This window comes from Dermacentor variabilis, unplaced genomic scaffold, assembly GCF_050947875.1.
Source record: "Dermacentor variabilis isolate Ectoservices unplaced genomic scaffold, ASM5094787v1 scaffold_25, whole genome shotgun sequence".
Taxonomy (NCBI): Eukaryota; Metazoa; Arthropoda; class Arachnida; order Ixodida; family Ixodidae; genus Dermacentor; species Dermacentor variabilis.
In genome coordinates this window covers 1,323,702-1,337,350 of record NW_027460423.1, presented here as the reverse complement: position 1 = coordinate 1,337,350, position 13,649 = coordinate 1,323,702, and the positions used below count along the sequence as shown (strand labels likewise).

General features: G+C 48.6%; 2 pseudogenes; one reads left to right on the top strand and one right to left on the bottom strand.

Moving 5' to 3' along the window:
• The window catches only part of LOC142568641 (TWiK family of potassium channels protein 7-like), a 518,233-nt pseudogene that overhangs the window by 59,773 nt on the left and 444,811 nt on the right, over window positions 1-13,649 (bottom strand).
• LOC142568643 (uncharacterized) lies at window positions 5,561-7,366 on the top strand (annotated as a pseudogene).

Below are 13,649 nucleotides of genomic sequence, written 5' to 3'. Positions count from 1 at the left end.
AGCACAGTTCTTGTTTATAGGCAAATGACACTAATCTTCTGCCTCTCGAGTTTATCGTAGAACTGCCCCGTAGACGGTGGTATGCATTAAAATCTCCAGTCATCACCAAAGTACTAGGCTTCATTATAACCTTACGTTTCCCTTCATTGCAACTGACCTTTTGCAGAATAAAAATATGACCAGATTTGCGGCTAACAACAATTTCTTGTTACCCATGGTTCATACCAATTATGGCAAAAAAACATCTTCCTTCGCTGCAATTTCTCTTTGGAATGAATTACCATCAACAATAAAATACTGTACTTCTCTTGCAATTTCTTAAAAATCACCTTAAGCATCATTTCCTGCGTTAACGTAACTACGAGCTGGCGGTGTACCTTTGACTTTTATCTCACATGTCATTTCTTGTATTTCAACCACGCTTTTTTTCCGACTTTCTTTTATAACGTGCTTTTTCGTGTTTGATTGTAAATGACATGTCTAATGATGTATTTGATCTGTAGATGTTGTTTATAATACGCTAACTTGCTGACTATTGATATCACCATCAATCTTGTTATTATTAACCGAGGATCCAATACAGTTCTTTCACTTTGGGACCCTCGTCTATATATTTGTCATGTAATTACTTTTTTTTTGAACCAATAAATCTGAATCTGAAAGGCTGCGCAGTCGCTGTCATAATTAGCCGTAACCGCTCGCAGTCCAGCCGACTTGAGGGCAACATTAGGCTCCGACTACTGTTAAAGTGAGCTTGCCTTTCTTCACTGTCAGACATATGTACTGGTTTTCATGGTCAGGTGGCACTGGATGATAGACATAGGTAAGATCACGTCGTATGAATGCAACGATCTTGCTGAATTCTCCGTAAGTGGCGGACATGAAACACTTATACCAGGACAATGAGCAAAACGAGAACAAGGTGTCAGCAGTATATACAGTATATACAGCTGCGGTCCTTATTTTTTTCTTCTTAGTGTTCAGCCGGCGTGTCAGACCTGGCTTTGGCTTTGGCCTTGCGCACAGCATTCCTTTATTCTCAATTCGACACGTTAACACACATTCCCTCGTTGCCGCACCCACCCGCCTTGCACCCTCTCCCCTTTAGAAGAACCGCACCTATATATACTGTGGCGAGGAAAGCTTACGTCGCCTTGAAGAAGACAAGTCCACTTGTCGAAAAGTTGGCTCCTGCTTTCACCTTGTTCTCGTTTTGGCCATCGTCTTGAATTTCCACCTCCCGCATTCTCCGTGTTATACCAGAAGAGTCTGATATGATCTGATAGGGGCAGGGCCGGATTAAGAAAAATGGGGGCTCTGGGCTAATGCGCATGCAGGCCCCCTTTCCGTATACTGACCCCCCCCCCCTTGTCGCCTGCTACGCTACTGGAAATATGCCATGTTTCATTTCAATTCCACCAAATTCAAAAGAACTAAGTGCGATCAACGGGATTATTACTATCCTTAGTATTTTAAGGAGAACAACAAAACTTGCTTGCAACGCGTGCTGTTGTAAACAGCAAAACGTATGTTCACTTTGTGCTTATTCTGCATTCTATTTTCAGCGAAAGTTAGGCTTTAAGGAAACGTGTAGTGCACTCAAGACGAGCAAGTACGTAGAAAAGACAACACAGCTCAGATGTCAATCTTACTGAAGCTAGGCTTTGCTTGCATCACTAAGTTTAATCCCGTGAGGAGGCGCATGGTGGTATCCAAAATTCAAGCATCGGACTGCAGTTACCGTTATACACGTTACCTTTTATATATGCAATAGATATATACAATACTTAAGGCCATACAAACACCATAAAAAGGAACTAGAATACAGATAAAAATTATCAACTGTGACTACAAAATATTATTCGAAAATATTTTCGTTAAAGGTAAGACAAGCAAGGACGACACCAAACAAGCGTGGCACTACCAAAAACAACAAAAATACAGTTCTTTATAAGCACGCTAAATATCACAAGAACAAACAAGAGACGACCTGCCATCTGGGATTTCGTCATCTGTCCGTCTTTTTGCGGACGATTGTGTCATATACCGCCGCATCTCCTACAATACCGACCAGGAATCCTTACAAGACGACCTAACAACATCCAGAAATGGTGTTCTGACTGGCTTATGCAGCTTAATATTTCAAAATGTAAATGCATGCACATTACACGTAAACGTTCCACTACCCTTTTCCCGTACTCGCTGAACTCCACGGCGCTATCACTAACAAACTCATACAGGTACCTAGGAGTCGAAATAACTAACAAGCTAACTTGGGTGGATCATATCACGAAGCTCTGTGCTAACACTTCCAGAACACTTGGTTTCATCCGAAGATCTCTGGCTATGTCCCCTCCATCCATCAGGCAACTAGCATACGAAACATACGTCCGCTCTAAAATGGAGTATGCCTCACCCATGTGGAACCCTCACCAGGCTTACTTGATTCAGTCGCTCGAAGCCATTCAGAACCGGGCAGCCCGCTTCATAACTTCCCAGTACTCACCCTGGGACAGCGTTACTGACATGAAATTGACTCTCGGACTCGAACCCCTAGCACTCCGCCGGAAACTGGCAATGCTTTGTCTGTTTGATAAATTATACTTTAACTTTCCTGCACTGCGCGAGAACTTACTACAAGCTCCGATACGCTCATCTCACCGTTTGTTTAACTCCCTTAGTATACAGCGTTTGCATGGTTCTTCCAATGCCTTCAACAAATCCTTCCTCCCCATCGCCATAAAAGAATGGAACAATCTTCCCGAAGCCGTGGTTTTAGAGTCAAATCCCTCCAAATTTAGACAGTTAATATCAGACCATTTCAACTCAAAATAGCCACTTTTCCTCACGTTACCTCTCCCAGCAATCCGTCTTGCTTGTGTCATCGCCTATTTTTCCTTTTCTTTTTTTCTTCTTTTTTTTCTTCTTTTTTGCCACTTACGTTTAGCATGTTCCACATTTACGTGTACACTTTTCTTTCAATTTATTGCTATTCAGTTTGAGATATTTCCAATGTTTTGTTTATACCTGATGTTTTCTACAATTTATTATTTTTTCTGTTGCCTTTGTTTGCATTCTTTTTTTTTTTTGAGCTGATGTATGGCACTTTCACATCGCTGTTTCCCCCCCCCCCTTATGTAATGTCCCCGAAGGGACCCTTAAGGGAATAATAAATGATGATGATGATGATGATGAACAATAAAGCTCTGCATATCATTGACAACGTGGAGGCTGGGAGGCGACACTACGAACTTATTGCAACTATTGATGTATAGCGCGAACAGTCCTCATTTAAAATGGTATCTTTCGCGCCTTTGCTCTGGCGAAATCAGATATAATCTGTGTGCGATAAGATAGCTCGCCAGCTTGGGCAGCGTCAGCAGTTACAGCGCCGCTGGGGCACTCGTGATGCGGTCTATAAAAGCCGCTGCTTTCTGATAATAAAGGTTCTTTCTGATAATAAAGGCTTGTCGATGGTGAAAGACGCACATTTCTTCGCGTCTGTTCGCGACGCCAACATGGTGTCAGAAGTGGCGCCTGCCTTTCTGAGGCACCACGGCTCTCGGACGTCAGACTAGCCCTGAAACGACGATGCCACGGGCCCACTAAACAGTGCCAGACGTCGGACACGCCAACGAGTGCCTTACAAGGAAAGACCAAGTAAGATGGCTTTGTTTCAAATTGCTCCACCCGAGCCCTTCAGCTTCGCAACGCCCAACGACTGGCCTCCCTGGAAACAGCGATTTCTTCGCTTCCGAAGTGCATCCGGACTAGACGGGAAGCCAGAAAAGAGTCAAGTAGATGCATTGGTGTATCTAATGGGACCTCAAGCCGAGGATATCTTCAAAACGTTCAAGCTTGAGCCCGGCGACCAGAAGTTTGAGGTCGTACTGCAAGAGTGCGAGGCCTACTTTGTTTCTCGACGGAACATCGGTTATGAAGGGGTGAAGTTTAACACCAGAACGCAATAAGACGGCGAATCCGTCGAGGATTTTGCTACTGCACTGCACGCGCTTGCTTCCACGTGTGACTACGGGGAGCTGCGGGAGGATTTAATTCGAGATCGTCTCGTGGTGGGTCTCCAAGACCGTAAGATCTCGAGAGCTCTGCGACTCGATCCGGACCTAAAACTACAGAAAGCGTTGTTGGTGGCACGACAGCACGAGACCGTCAACCACAGCAGGCAGATACTCACCGCGTGCGAGGACAGGAAGTTCACCGAATACAGTCCCAGAGCGGTACGCGACAAGTTGGGAAAAACGCGCCTCCGCCTGAAAGTGGAAACAACGTTCCCAAACCATGCGGCTGGTGCGGAAGAAGCAGGGACAGTCGAGCGTCCTGTCCAGCGAAAGATGCAGTCTGCAGAAAGTGCGACAAAAGAGGACACTTCGAAGCGGTTTGCCGATAAACCAGAGCTGTCAGGAACGTCGAAAACCGGACCGAGGAACCAGGCTTCCTCGAAGTCTTGTCCCATTCATCCGCGCACAGGTGGTAAGTTCCCATTCTTGTTGAACCCTCGAATGTGGTATTTAAAATAGATACTGGAGCGGACGAAACGGTCATTCCGGCGGAGCTCTTCACTCGCATCTTTCCCGCGATAAAACTTCAACCAGCAAAGCGTCGGCTTCAGGGGCCTGATGGTAAATCCCTTGCCATATCTGGTATGGCTGCCATGAATATGACGTTTGCAGGAACGAGCAGCCGCGATGACGTGTACGTACTTCAAGGCCTCCGAACCCCTCTTGTTGGGAAACCAGCGATAGAAAGGCTCTGCGTAATACCACAAATCAACGTAGTGAAGAAACTGGACCCCGAATCTGATTTTCCACAAGTGTTCCAGGGACTGGGGACCTTCAAAGAAGAGTAAGACCTGAAGTTGAATCCGGAAGCAAAGCCTTTCGCGCTGTCGTCCCCACGTAGAGTCCCCCTGCCTTTGTTAGAAAAAACAAGACAAGAGCTCGAGCGGATGCAAGCACTAGGTGTCATTTCTCCTGTCACCGAGCCTACTACATGGTGCACACCTATGGTTGTCGTTCTTAAACCCTCGGGTGCTGTTCGAATCTGTGTTGACTTCACGGAACTCAACAGATACGTTCAACGAGAATGGCATCCCATCCCGGCCGTCGATTACACCATCGGAATGCTACGGGGAGCCAGCACGTTTTCGAAACTCGACGCGAACTCGGGTTTCTGGCAGATACCGCTGAGTGAAGGGAGTAAAGAATACACAACTTTTATCACGCCGTTCGGACGATTTTATTTCAACCGACTTCCGTTCGGAATTTCGTCGGCCCCCGAACATTTTCAAAGACGAATGGGACAGGTTCTTTCAGGACAGGAGGGACTCGTCTGCCACATGGACGATGTGCTTATTTGGGGTGCCACGCAGGCGCAGCATGACGAGCGGCTTCGGGCAGCGATGGACCGCCTCCGCACAGCGGGCATTACCTTGAACAGAGATAAGTGCGAATTCAGTGTTACGCAGACTTCATTTTTGGGACATGCAATCAGGAACAACGCAGTGCGTCCCGATAAGCAAAAGCTTGACGCGGTGACAGAAATGCCACACCCGACGTCCAAGACAGAGTTACGGCGCGTGATGGGCATGACAAATTATCTGGCCCGCTTTGTGCCCCGCATGGCGGAAGTCCTTCAGCCTCTTTCGTCCATGATGAGCTCAAGACAGGATTTTGTGTGGGGTCTCGCGCAGGAAGCCGCCTTCAAGAAGTGGAAGACTTCTTTCGTGGGACCCTGTTCTGGGAATCTATGATTCAAACATGGAAACAGTGGTCACAGCAGACGCCTCATCATATGGTCTTGGAGCTGTCCTGCGCCAAAGGCAAAAAGACGGTCAATTCAAAGTGATTTCTTATGCTTCCAGAACTCTTACAACCACCGAGCGGCGATACGCCCAAATTGAAAAAGAAGGACTTGCCCTCGTGTGGGCCGGTGAAAAGTTCCGTGATTATCTCGTAGGAAAGCGCTTTAGCCTCGAGACAGATCACAAACCACTGGTATCTTTGTTTGGGTCAAAAGGAATTGAACTAACACCGAGGTTACAAAGAATGCGCATGCGTCTGATGCGCTACTTATATGACATTGTGTATGTTCCAGGCCGGGACTTGACGGTGGCGGACGCGCTTTCTCGGTCACCTCTTCCACAAACGGAATCCCTGGAACTGGAGGACGAGATCCAGAGCTATCTGCGATTGGTGACTTAGTCATTCCCGGTAAGAGCGCCGAGTTTGCAGCTTATCGCCCAGGAGCAAGAGCAAGACCCGTTATGTCAAGCTGTTATCGACCTGTGTACAAAAGGCTGGCCAAGTCGTCGAGACGTTGGGTTTGACCTGAAGCCTTACTGGAATGTGAGGAAAAACATTGCCCTTGTTGAAAGCCTGCTCATGTTCGGCTCTCGGATAGTGATCCCATCGACACTACGGCAGCCCGTCCTTAAATTCACGAGGGACACTTCGGCATTGAGAAGTGCCGGGCACGTTCCAAGAGCTCAGTTTGGTGGCCAAGTATCGACGCGGACATTGAACGACTTGTTAAGAACTGCCACAGCTGCCTCAAGCAGAGCACCAACCGAAAGATGCCTCTGCAACAGACTAAGTTTCCAGATAGGCCATGACCTCGCATGGCGATGGATTTATTCTTTCTTGAGGGAAAATGGTAGCTGATCATCACGTATTATACCCGGAGCTCGTAGCGCTGAATAACCTGACTTCCTCAGCAGTAATCAACCACTGCAAATTCATTTTCGCTTGACACAGGATTCCGGAAGTAGTTTCTGATAATGGGCCACAATTCTCCAGAGCCTTCGGCGCTGAATTTTCAAAGTTTGCATCAGAGTACAACTTTCAACACGTGACATCTAGCCCTCATTATCATCAGAGCAACAGAATGGCAGAGTCCGCCGTGAAAATTATCAAGGGCTCCTTAAAGAAAACTGCTGACGCTTATAAAACTCTTCTGGCCTACAGAGCAAGCCCACTGAAGAACGGATACAGCCCCGCCGAGCTGCTCATGGGGATACGACTGCGCACGGCCCCGCCCACGTCCAGCGAAAGCCTCCAGCCCCGGACACGAGACTTTCAAGAACTGGCAGCTTTCGAGATGTCGCAGTGTCAGCGCCAGAAGAGAGACTACGACCGACGCCACGGAGTGCGCGATCCGCCCGAACTGTCCGAAGGAACAGACGTATGGATCGCAGACCTCCAAAGAGAAGGAGTTGTTCGAGGAAGCACCGACGAGCCCAGGTCGTACTGGGTCGACTCCGGGGAAACTTCTCTACGCAGAAATCGCACTCATCTCGTCCCGCTGCCTCCGACTAGTTCAGAAGACAGCCGAGGAACAGCGCAACTGACAGCGGAATCACCAGAAACAGGCGATGATGAAAGAAGTAGCACGCGACAGTGTAACGATGCCTGTCACAATCACACACGAAGCGGAAGGTGTGTGGTTCCTCCAGAACGATTTCAAGCTTCGTAACAAAAGTGGCTTCAAAAAAAAAGAGAGAGGAAGATGTGCGATAAGGTAGCTCGCCAGCTTGGGCAGCGTCAGCAGTTACAGCGCCGCTGGGGCACTCGTGATGCGGTCTATGAAAGCCGCTGCTTTCTGATAATAAAGGTTCTTTGGTTGTTGCTTGTCGATGGAGAAAGACGCACACTTCTTTGCGTCTGTTCGCGACGCAAACAATCTGTTCGAAGGATAGATCGCGAAGGAGATCACTTTCTATGGACATGACTGCAAGCGAGTTCACCTTGTCGTCAGCGAGGTTCGAACGAATGCGATTTTTTATCAGGGACCACTTGCAAAGCGATCGTTCGGTCACACAGTTTGCCACGGGTATGCTTAAGTACATTCGCAAAGCAATAGAAAGGTTCGAAAACGCATCAATAAGCTTTCTTTCGTGCAAAAACTTCATTATTCCCAGGGGACTCGTTTCATGGCACAAAAAGTTGCGCAGAAAGTTCGCAAACTGAACATATTCAGCGGAAAATGCTGGCTCGAAATCATTCCGTAGGTTTTCACCAACTTCTCAGCCTGCTGTGCCTGAGAGGCCTCGCTCCCAACTTCTGTCAGATATTTTAAGAATCCGAACCTTTCGCAGAGTTCAGTGTAGGCAGCCTTTCGCACTCGCAAAGCATAGCCAAGGCTGTCAAGTACAACATTGTAGGCCTCTACGATAGACTTTTATCTACCTTGTAGCGCACTGTCGCTTTTTCCGTCCGGGTGCTTACTCAAAACGATGCGTTTGCCCTCATCCTGATAAGATTCATTGGTACTTAGCGTGCGTGCGCTCTTTTCGAAGGTATCAAAGAGAGCTCGCAAAGAATTAAAAAAGCCTTCTAGAGGGCTCAGCAGGTCTACAGCAGTTGAAATGTCTAGGCCTGGTTTCTGAAGAGCTACGCTCGTTTTTTCAAAGCGCTCCAAGGTTTCACTCCAGAAAATCGCCATGAATGCATTCTCTAGTTTTGTCATTTTCTTGAAGAGAGAGTGCGCTTCGTTCCTAGTGTCACCGTTTTCTTCCTCGTTTTTGAAATAGCTTCCAGGCAACACAAGACTGCATTGTTTAAATTTTTCGGAATGGCCTTACATGATTCAGCGTGTCTTGACCACCTGGTCTCAGAGAGACTTTTCAAAACAAGCTGCTGGCCAGTTCCACCCATACTGTCTAAAAGTTACCTCCATCGTTTAGGTGAGGCAGCAAAGAACACATACCGTCTCTGATTTACAGCGAAAAATTCTGCTGCCTCAAGGGAACTGTCAACGCTACACGCGCCAACTAAGTTCAGCGAATGACCAGTACAAGGGACGTTGACTGCCAATTCGTTCAGGTGTTTGATTTGAGCTTGCAGTCCCTTGTATTTTCCTGACATATTACTCGCATTATAATAAGCGGCCCCTACGATCATCAATTGAGATGCATTGGTCATCAAGAGGGACATCACGGTAGCAAAAAGATACAAGTCGGTATGCGATTCAATTGGAACAAATTCAAGAAAGCGTTCGTAAACTTTCCCATTTTAATAGTATCGTAAAACAGCTGACAGCTGATCAACGCGAGTAAGGTCTAGAGTCGAATCAACAATTAAAGAGAAGTGGTTTGCGCGTTTGACTTCGTCAACGATACGTTCCTTGAGAGCCTTTGTCATATGCTCGATAATTTGATCACAAATGGTTTTTGACAGATACGATGGGTGACCTTTTCCTTCGTTCCCGTAGCGTTTGATGTGCTCCTCTAGAAAGGAATCAAACTTGGCTATGGCCTCAAGCACTCCCATATAATAGCCATTTCTCGGTGAACCAAGAATCTGCTCACTGCCCCTAAACGCTTGGTTGCGCTCAGCTAGAAGCTTAACTACAACGACTACACGCTTCAACACCTTTGTTCAGTAAGCGGTCTCAGTGACAAGATGCTTAAGCAGCTCCTTGTCAATTGTTCTGCTCGAGTTTGAGCGGGCGAGCCATGCTGCCACGTAATTCCGGTGCTCGACGCTATTTTCATGGGCGCAAACTTTTTCATCTGCTCTTTTCCAATCAGAAAAGCCGTGCGTGGTGAAAGCACTGGGGTTGCTTGAAATTGAAAATACTTTGCACATAAAACAGTAAACGGAACCTTTCGACTCCGAGTACGTTAACCAGTTTAGCTCGTAGGCCTCCCCATTTACAGCCTTTGGCACGAAAAGATGAGGTGACATATAGGGTTTCTGAGTTGTGTATTGCCTTTCGGAAGACGGAAAATTTTCTGCCCGATTTTGAAAATACAATGGCCCTTTATCAAAACATACACCCCGAAAGCTGTCAGAAATAACGTCCGGCCACTCAGCAGGGTCACTTCGGAGAATCTCGCAATGTACCTCTTGCTGCGGGGGTGCCTCTACTTCTCTGTTGCCGCAACGAGAAGCCGTCTCATTCGTCCTCTCGGGGCACACTTTGTGGGTGGGAACATGATTATTTCAAGCCAAACTAACAGAAAATAAGTGCGTCGGTTCTTGAAGTGTTGTTGCCTGGCGCTCGTAAGTAGAAGGAGGCTCATCGGGGATGTTTGGCACCTGTTAATCAGCAGTAGTAGAAATCGGGCGTGGCGGACCGGACAGCTGGAGCCCTGTGGCAGGGGCGCGGCCGAGCAGCATAGACGTTGCTGACTCAGGAACAGGACAGGGCTCGGTTAGCGTCGGTTGCTCAGAAATATGGACGACCGACTTTGGCATCGTTTTAACAGGATCCAGAGAACCAAGATGAGTCAAATCTTGTTTCTTGCCAGGAAACCGTGGTGATGGAGTTGGCAAGTCCTCCACAGAAGCACAGTCGGTACTATTGGGAGTTTTACACGGACTCTGGGTAGAGCGATCATACTGCTCCGCGGAAGCTGCACTCAGTAGGTACTTCGTCATTTTGGTAGCATCTTTTCATGCTCTTCTTTTTCTAACTTCGCCTTTCGTTTAGACCCACCACTTTAATTCTTCGGACTGAGCATTTTCGCATGAATGGATGCTAATTGTTCACCGTTCACTTCATCAGCCCGACGCGACCGGAGGTGTCCCACGGTGGCCGTCCCGATGAATGGCGCACGCTGCCTGGATGGTCTGTGGCTGGCCGAAAGTGGTGCGTCCCCCGGGAGCTCCTCAGCGGGCGGGCTTGTGCAACCTTAACCGGCGGCTCGGGGCTGAATCGCAGCCCACGATCAACTTCATTTTATAGACGCACGCCGAGTCTGTCTGTTACTAGCGCCAAAGCAGGCGTTGACATACGCATACAGTTCCTTGTACAAATTCCCTCCTTCTCCGTAAAACAGTGGAAGGTAGTCACTCCAACGGCCAATTACTCTACACAAAAGATATACACACTACTAACACTTTTAAATTCGTTTCTGAAATAAACTCTTGATATTTATATAACTGATGTACATTTTGTCACTCAATCTTTCTTAAATAATTGAAGAGCGTTTTTCAGGTAATTTGTGTTTTTGAGTTTATTTCTTGTGCATGTTTCACATGTAGTCAATTGCTATGTATATATATCTCCTGTTCAATCGCTGTTTGCCTTGTAAAGGAGGCTGCGGGCTCTAGCCAAGTCGCTTGCCTCTAAAACGACTTTTACCCGCGTCTCCTCCATCACTGATGGAAATAAAGAAGTTATTATTATTATTATTACATTAGAAAAGTTCCATTGTAGCTCGCGAGCCTCTCCACCCATACCCAGAATTCGCATAGCGGTAAGCAAGGGCACAGGGACAACCGATGTCCCGGTAAATGCAAAATAGTTATTCTTGATAAAAACTCATATTCCCGTGCTCTAAGCAAAAGTGGAGACGCACTCATAGGTGAGCCAGTGGAAGCTGTTTGTGTGATAGAGAACAAAAGGCGTGCATCAGTGACACATCTGCATTGTCGCCAGAAATAAACGTTTACAAACAGAGTGCCGCGATTCAGAAATAAGATATTTGATAATTAAGTGTGCGAATTTAGTAGCTATCGAGAAGTCAACAAGGACGGTCAATATGTCATCAAAAGCAAAATAAATTTTGGTACGGAACTGCATGTCATTTAGCGCGGCAGACGCAGTGTATATTGACACGTGTACTTATCTTTATCGGGCGACCACGTTTCGCCGCCTAACAAATGTTATCGCACAGCGCGGGACTTCCCTGCATGTATTGAAGTTTATGGAATGTTGTCGATGCTTCTATCCGTTGTCTGTTGTCGCCGAACCTTATGTTATCTGATCTCATCGCCTGACGCGAATGGTGTAGAACTTTGTGGAAGGCACGCGGGTCCCAACGGTTAGTCTGGAACATTCGACGAGTGCTGTATAAAAGCCGTCGCACTTGACCCGCTGATCAGATTTTCGACGATCGCCGAGCGTGTTCGCCGCTATTGTTGTGCTATAAGTGTAGCCTGTTTTGTGGGCACAGGTTCGCCCAATAAAAGTTAGTTTTGTCATTCACAGTATTGCTGCTGTGTTACTCAACGTCACCACCACGTGACATCTGGTGGAGGTGCTTTACGTTCATGTACCGGACGCCCCCGACAAGCCGTAATTCAAGCCCGGACCGCAAAGACAACACCAGTGCCGTGCCGGAACATCGAGCAAGCCGCCGTCTTCAACAGCTGCCCCCGGAGCACGGACTGCAACCTGAGACCAAGAAGATTGCGTCCAAGGCAACTCCAATGGCAGCCCCAGCGTCCCCCATTGTGCTGCAGCAGCCCAGGGAACCACTGACGTTCCGCTGTTCCACATTTGAGGAGCCGGAAAGCTGGCTGTAAACGTATGAGAGGGTCGCTACGTTTAACAGCTGGGCAAGCGACGACAAGCTGCGACATGTTTATTTCGCATTGGAGGACGCCGCTAGGACGTGGTTCGAGAATCGAGAAGCCACCTTGACGACGTGGGACCTGTTCCGAAGCGGCTTTCTGCAAACATTTACAAGCGTCGAGCGAAAAGAGCGAGTCCAAGCTCTACTTGAGACCAGAGCGCAGCTACCGAATGAGACGATCGCGATCTAAACTGAGGAAATGAACCGTCTGTTCCGCCACGCCGACCCGGAAATGTCCGAGGAGAAGAAAGTCCGCCTGCTGATGCGTGGTGTAAAGGAGGAACTTTTTGGCGCATTGATACGAACACCGACGACCGTAGAAGAGTTGCTTCGCGAGGCCACCAGCATTGAGAAGACACTCGAAATGCGGAACCGGCAATTCAACCGCCGCACGAGCTCGACAAACTACGCAGCAGTTCAGTCACTGGCCACCGACGACCTGCGCGAGACCATCAGGGCAGTCGTACGAGAGGAGCTTCAAATGATCTCCCCTTAATCGATACCTCAAGTGGCCACAGCCGCCGAAATTGTCAAAGAAGTTCAGCGATCGTTCGGAGTTCCCGAGTTACCACCACAATCATCGCAGCCCCAGCCAGAAGTGATGACCTACGCTGCCGTCGCCCGCCGTCAAGGTCCCCCTCGACGACCACGCCAGGGCCCTGCAACGCCGCAATTCCGTCGACCACCGCCGCCGCCGCCAGCACGCCCACCCGTCGCCCAGCGCAGCTACCCGAGGAAGACAGACATTTGGCGAGACCGCGACCACCGCCCGCTCTGCTATCACTGCGGAGAAGCAGGCCATGTGTATCGCCGATGCCCATATCGCGACTTGGGACTGAGAGGCTTCGCCGTCAACGCGCCGCGTCCACAGCTTGGAGAGCGCCTACGTGACATCGCCGACTACCTCGCCGCTACTCAATGGAGCCCTCAACGACCGTCCTGGTCGCCGTCACCAGGCCGCTACCTGTCGCCGCAGCGCCGACCATACACCGGCCCAGCCCGGGGCCGCTCTGCGAGCCCATATCCGGAAAACTAAAAGCAGCAACCGATGGAGGTGCGGTTGCTGTTCGTCGAACTGACGAAGATCCTCCGCCGCCGACGAAGACAACGAAGAAACCATCTCGACGACATAATGACGACACGCCGCCGTCCCGAAGAAGTCGCGAAGCCAAGACTACACCGACAAAAGACGACGACGCGACGTTCCAGCTTCAGTTCAACACGACGCAGCCGTAATCCGACGCCAAGACCCAACTGCAACGCCAGACAAAGAACCACCGACCTCAACGTCCTTCTCGACGGCCACGCAGTCACTGCCTTAGTCGAC